The 6,667-nt window shown below is 36.2% G+C and overlaps 1 long non-coding RNA gene across 7 annotated transcripts; it reads left to right on the forward strand.

Moving 5' to 3' along the window:
• Positions 1–1,903: 1,903 nt before the first annotated feature.
• Positions 1,904–6,259, forward strand: LOC110776660 (uncharacterized). Of its 7 annotated transcripts, XR_008930801.1 has the most exons (6): positions 2,025–2,756; positions 2,933–3,070; positions 3,147–3,217; positions 4,418–4,499; positions 4,728–5,723; positions 5,854–6,259. It is a non-coding gene; the product is annotated as an uncharacterized lncRNA (long non-coding RNA). The 7 variants fall into 7 exon arrangements; XR_008930798.1 differs by lacking the exon at positions 4,728–5,723 and adding an exon at positions 1,904–2,018 and having other exon boundaries at positions 2,661–2,756; positions 3,147–4,499; XR_002530225.2 differs by having other exon boundaries at positions 3,147–4,499.
• Positions 6,260–6,667: the final 408 nt, after the last annotated feature.

A 6,667-nucleotide genomic window follows, 5' to 3' on the forward strand; every position in this document is an offset into this window, starting at 1 on the left:
ATTATGCAAATAATAATAGGCTCGTGATACCACTGTTAGGTTATGATAAATATGAAAAACATAAATCATGCGGAAAAACCTAGATGCCAGGATACATATTAATTGCACATAATCATATAGCATAATTTAGATGCATACACTTTGTAGCGTGCCCTCCCTAGCTGCGCCCGAACCGAACAAGAACAAGTCTTTAGGACTCCAAGTGTCGTCCCTCCGTAGATTGTCCACAGCACGTCCGGATCCGCCTTAAGATTGACCAACTAGAATCGCCCTTAAGGTTCTATAAATTTTTGGCTAATAAGGCAAGTAATATGGCTGATTTTTATGCTTAAAAATCCTAGTTTTGAATACTTGAAACTTGTATGTAAATTTGTGACCCTAGGCACATATTTATAGGATTATGGAAAAGGACTTATAATCCTATTAGAATACCAATTATGTTTAATTAGAATCATGTTAGGACTCTATTAAATAAATTCTATCTACTAGGATTAGGATTTAATCATAGAACGAATTCTAATAGCTTTAGGATTCGTATTGCACACAACCGCACACGAGCACGAGCACGAGCACAGCCCGCGCAAGCCTCGCGGCCCACGCGAGCTTCTCTTGCTCGCAGCCCATGTCCGTCGCAGCCCACTTGTTCCGCGCGCGCCATGCCTTGCTGGGCCTGGCCTTGCGCTGGGCCTGGCAAGGCTTTGGCGTGTGTGTTGAAGCGTGTGGCTTGCTGGACGAGGGACTGGCTTCGTGCTGGGCCTTCGTCTAGCAAGTCTCGTCCGATGCTAATTCGTACAATACGCTTCCGATTAAATTCGCGATTCCGGAATTCATTTCCGATACGAACAATATTTAATATTTCCGATTCCGGAATTAATTTCCGTTTCGAACAAATATTTAATATTTCCTTTCCGGAATTATTTTCCGATTCCGATAATATTTCCGATTCTGACAACATTTCCGTTTCCGGCAATATTTCCGATTCCGGTAATATTTCCATTTCCGATAATATTTTCCGATACGTACCATGTTTCCGTTTCCGGCAACATCTACGACTTGGATAATATTTATATTTCCGATACGATCCATATTTCCGTTTCCGGCAATATCATCGTTTCCGGAGTATTCATTTCTTGCCTTTGATGATCTCAGCTCCCACCGAAACCAAGATCCGTCGATTCCGAATATCCATAGATGGAGTATTTAATGCCATTAAATACTTGATCCGTTTACGTACTATTTGTGTGACCCTACGGGCTCAGTCAAGAGTAAGCTGTGAATTAATATCATTAATTCCACTTGAACTGAAGCGGCCTCTAGCTAGGCATTCAGCTCACTTGATCTCACTGAATTATTAACTTGTTACTTAATACTGAACCGCATTTATTAGACTTATCATTAAATGCATACTTGGACCAAGGGCATTATTTCCTTCACGAATTGTACGAAATTGGCACGTAGTGATTGCTTAGGGATTAAGGCTTGATTTTCGTCTAAAAACAAGTCGTTTTGAATTTCGAAAGCGTGTTTGGGCTCGGTTTTAAGGGTCGGGTCCCGGCATGCTCGGTTTTGTGGGTCGGCCCCCGAATTTGGATTTCTTAATGTCATGGAAAAGTCCTTGTAAAGCCAATGGAGAGGTCCATTGTGTGAGATTGTGTTTGTATTTTGAAATTGATTTTTGAGAATTGAATTTTGTACCGAGTTCCGTAATGGGAACGAGCTCGGGAATTGGACTTTGAATTTTGGATTTCGGAATACATTTTAGCAATTGGGACTTCCGCACGGAGTTGCACCAACAACCTAGCTAGGATAATGGTATCGTCATCATCCCATTAGGGGAGACATGATTTAGGTGTCTACAGTATGTATCATTTGCAAGTTGCAACCTTAAAAGTTGAAAGTATACTGCTTCTAATGATATTGATATTAGAACTTCAAATAAATTGGATATTGCCTTGCGCTCGATCTATTGTCATCCCGTACAAACTTATTCCTAGATTGTGTTATACTCGTTCAAGATTGTGAGCTTTTAATTGTATTTCTGATTTATGTGTAGTTATTAGCTTTCATTTGGTAAAATTTGGTGCTGATCTGCTCTTTAGCAATGTGTCTCCCTTTTCCTTGGTGATGTTTTTGGTGTTCATTTTGTATTTTGTACTTATTATTGCTTAGTTTGAAACCAAATTAAAAATGACTTTTTTGATCCACTAAGAAAACACATAAATACATGAACCATATTTCTTGAAATCTTTTTTGTTGTTCAATTCGTTTTTGTGGATCTTGTTTGTCTTGCTCAGTTCCAACATCTTGATATTTTTGGAGCCCTTTCCTCCTTAATCTGACACCTTAATTCGTATTACTTTGATAGGTTTGTTTTAATAAGGGGTGATTAGCATCTGTGATTTTTTTTAAAGGATCTGTTTGTATATGAGAATGGATGTGGTTAAATATTTTGTTAAAAACTTTCTTCTCCATAGTTGTCTACTTGTTTGTTTACTATAGTGTACTCTTTATATGTAAGATATTTATCTTAGGTGGAGGGAGAATCAAATTTGGTCTTTAATTTAGGATAGGATTGTGTGTTGCGGTCAACTGCTCATCATTCTTGATCCATACCTATGCATTGATTTTTTATTTTTCTTGTGATTTTGTCGCTACCTTAGGCTAACCAACATTTCTTGAAACACAATGATGCTTGGTCATGGGTACAAGATTCTACATCGATGCTATGTATGAGTAAGGAGGTGCCATTATACTTGGTAATATTGCTATCCTTGTTTTATTTGCCATTTAGTTTAAGCAGTTTGAAGTTTTTGGTTACTATTTCCCTTATGTGATATCAGTGCATTGTTATTAGCCGGGAAACACCCTTAGGATGCAGTGCATTAATATACACTGATTAATTTCCTTTACCTTTTTCCTTTACCTTTTTAAGGATGATGGAACGGGTCCTAAGTTTATTTTGGGAACACGAGGTGCCACTGGTCTAGAACTTACGGTTGGGAGTGATATTTTTGAGGAGTCAGGACGATCCCTTGTGCGGGGAACATTGGACTATCTCCAAGGTCTCAAGGTACATATATTTCCTATTTGATTGAAGGATCTAGATGCATTATTGTACCCTTGCTGATGACTAACTTACTTTTCAGATGCTTGGAGTGAAGCGTACAGAGCGAGTCTTGCTCTTCTGACTGGGACAACCTTGACTATTGTAGGGGAGGTATGATATACTATGTTGAGAATATCTTTTGCTAAATTTCTTGAGATGAACAACTCATGTCTACTTGATGCAAGTGGTGGTTCATTACACTGTAGAGGCTACATGTTTTCAATTTGTTTTTTGTAGTGACACTAATAAAACTAACCCAGGCAAATTGTTATTGAATTTTTAAGAAAATAGCAGCATACTGGCAACTGAGCATTAGCTTATGTCATTATGTGCTATAAATATGAATCTTAGCCTAGCTTTTCTATGTGTTTATTTGGCGTCCCAGTTTCCTGAGATTGGTGAAATATCATCTTAATTTTCATGGCCCATGGATTTTCTACGAGACGTCCTAAGGAACTTGGTTATGTGTAACACTGACCAGCTGAGTTCCTTTTCCCTTTTTATAAAGTGGCAATTAGGGGGAAAAACAACGGAAGTTTCTATTTGGAATATATGCTTTGTTTATAATCAATATGTAAGGGATCTAAGTTTTAGTGGCCGATGTTGGTTCCATTGTCCTCTAAACAAAGAAACAGTTTGGTACTTCAACTTGATCATGGGGGCTACCGGGCGGGCATCATCAGTTATGCGGAGTATATATCTAGCATTTTCTTCTCTACACACGTGATATTTTAAGACTTAAGTTTATCTTTGTTTTTATTTCAATCTCCCGCGACATTTATCTTTTTTCCTATAAATAGCATTCATCTTACCCTTGTTGGCAAGATATTAAAGACGATGTGGGGACACTTTGCATTCGGGGCCCTCACTAAGGGCCTTTTTATGTTTCTCCTAAAACTATCAATCAGGTAATTGCAAATCAGGTATTGACCTCTTTAATCTTTCTAAATCCTGTCTTACGCACCCTCGACTTATATGTAATTGGTGTATGCATCAGGTTGTATAAATATGCTTCTCTGGGATTCACTGTCTTTGGTGTCTATCTGATTGCTAAGCATGCTCTTGGACTAAAGAATAGTAGAATCACATACATTGACAACATATTTAATTATTCGACTCCAACAGATCATGAGAGACTGCAAAGAAGTTAGAAACTATTACAGCTACTACATTTCTTACTAATATACTTGTAATCCTTAAAGCAACCTACATCCATGCACCAATGTGTTTAGAAACTCCTAACATAATTAGGCACCTTATCTAACATCTAAATTACATTCACATGAGCTACACTATCACTCTGTGTTGTAGGGGCATCACCAAGTACAATCGCGCTGGTTATCTCAAGTACAAATATGAGAAGAGGATTTTAAATGATGGTGTCAATGCCAAGGTTTGTGAAGTTTGGTGCTTAATGTTTCAAGGGAACTTATGAACTTGCTTGTATCTCGTGACTACATTTTATTTATTATTCCCTAATTGTTTTGTTTACTTTTATGGTTCTGTGACCTATTATCTCAATTACATTGGTATTTCATGTTTAAGAAACACTATCAGTTGCAAACTTTAATGTATATGGATTTTGTCATGGTTAATAATCCTCTTTCTAATTTAATCACAGGTACCATCAGTCAATATTGATAGATGTTTGGGACTTTTGTGATAGACATTGTGGCAATCTATTGGGATGAGTACTTGAGTGTTCCTTTTTGTATATTGTTTGGCTGAAATATACTTGTGATTACTTGCCCGTATTAGGAGCGAAGTTAGGGACCCATTGGTGGCCAATATTGAAATCAAATTATATTGTAAAGTATAGTGTTTGGAAACCTATTGGATCACTATTTTACTGCCTAAAGAACTGCTCAAATTATTAGTTTTCGTGTAATCTACTTTATCGTTCTTAATAATGTACTGACATGTGGAATATATGAACATGGGACAGGGAACACACACACAATATGTACATGTGCATAGGTTAGAGTACAGTCATATTTAGCTGCACATGATGAACATGATATAAATTGTTTGTGCGAGCTTCTTCTGTACTTCTCTTCTTTTGAATGTAAAATTTACCTGCTAATGGTCAAATCAGTTTTCCCAATACAGTTGGCAGTATTTTGTTGCGTAATGTCATCTGTTTTCTTCAAAATTTTTCTTCTAATTTCGCAACTTCTGATTTGGGAAGTTGGAGTACCTGTTTCTTTTTTGGTGTAATGGGTGAAGTTGAGGTGTTTACAGTAATTTCGTGATACCAACCGTTTAGCTGATTCTTTTAGATATGTTATCCATTTTTATTTTTTAGAATTTGGTCAATCTTTGTGTCACACTGAAATAAGATGAGGGGAAAAGAAGGGAAAATGAACTTGTGTAAACCAACTTGGTTGTCATAGATGTAAGAAAAACTAATATCATTATTTAGGTCTCCTACTTATGAGTTGTATGAAAGGTTGGTTGGAGTATGGAAAGATGATTAATTTAACCACTTTTTTCAAGAGAACTTCATTTATCTTTAGATCAGCTTGACCTACTTCTTTTAGAAATAAGAGTGTGATAAGCTTGATTACTTCATTCATCCGTCTTTGATGTAATTGAGACTTGAGAGGCTAACCCTCAGGTGAGATAGTAAATTAATTTCCGTCCACTGTTGTTTTATTTGAATTATATGTTTTTCAACTGCCTTTAATTTTAGATATTTTAGATGATCAAACAGAGGGAATAATTATTTGGTTATTTGATTATCGCAGGTTGAAGCAATTTTATTGGCTCTATGAGGGTATGGGGAGGAATGATGTATATCCAAGACACAAACATTGGGAATCATTCTTAAATAGATATCACCAAAAGAGGAAAAAGTGGAGCTTTGATGAGTTAACTAGGTTTAATGTTTTAGAAGTAAGTGGTAGGGAAGTATGATTGAGTGATATATTTTAGTTACACTGTATAGGCACTTAAATTTGTGTAAGCTGCCTAAAATGATTTCGGTTACACTTTGAGGGTTGCTTGAAACAAGGTTCTTGAGTCTAATGTGACTTTAGCTAAGCTCACTCACTCTTGTATTTTTTTTTCCATAACCATGTACGCATTTTGCAAGCACTCATTGTTTATGGTGACATTAGTATCTAAAATATTTTGTGGTGATTCTTTTTTTAGAGCAACATACAACACTTATGATTTAATGTTTCAAGGAATACCCATTCTACCTTTTGAATCCCTTGTTAAAAACTATAATTTAGAAAAATCTAGGAACATGTAATTGTAATCTAGAAAAATCTAGGAGCATGTAATAAAATATCTAGACTATCCTAAACAAATATCTAAGAGTAGAAAAACCTAGAACTATCTACAATAGGAAGAAAGTAAAATAGTCTAGAATAGAATAGTCTAGAGAAGTGTAGTGGTGGAAACCACCAACATTGTACTACTATAAATATGTAGCATTGTAAAGCATTAGTCAATACAACAAGAACAATTCCCCACAAAAGTATCTTTGTAATTCCTCTTCCATACTCAAAGATCATCAACATTACTCAATCAATTAACCACAAATAAACTAAAGCC

The sequence above is a fragment of the Spinacia oleracea genome, chromosome 3, assembly GCF_020520425.1.
Source record: "Spinacia oleracea cultivar Varoflay chromosome 3, BTI_SOV_V1, whole genome shotgun sequence".
In the NCBI taxonomy this organism is placed as follows: domain Eukaryota; kingdom Viridiplantae; phylum Streptophyta; class Magnoliopsida; order Caryophyllales; family Amaranthaceae; genus Spinacia; species Spinacia oleracea.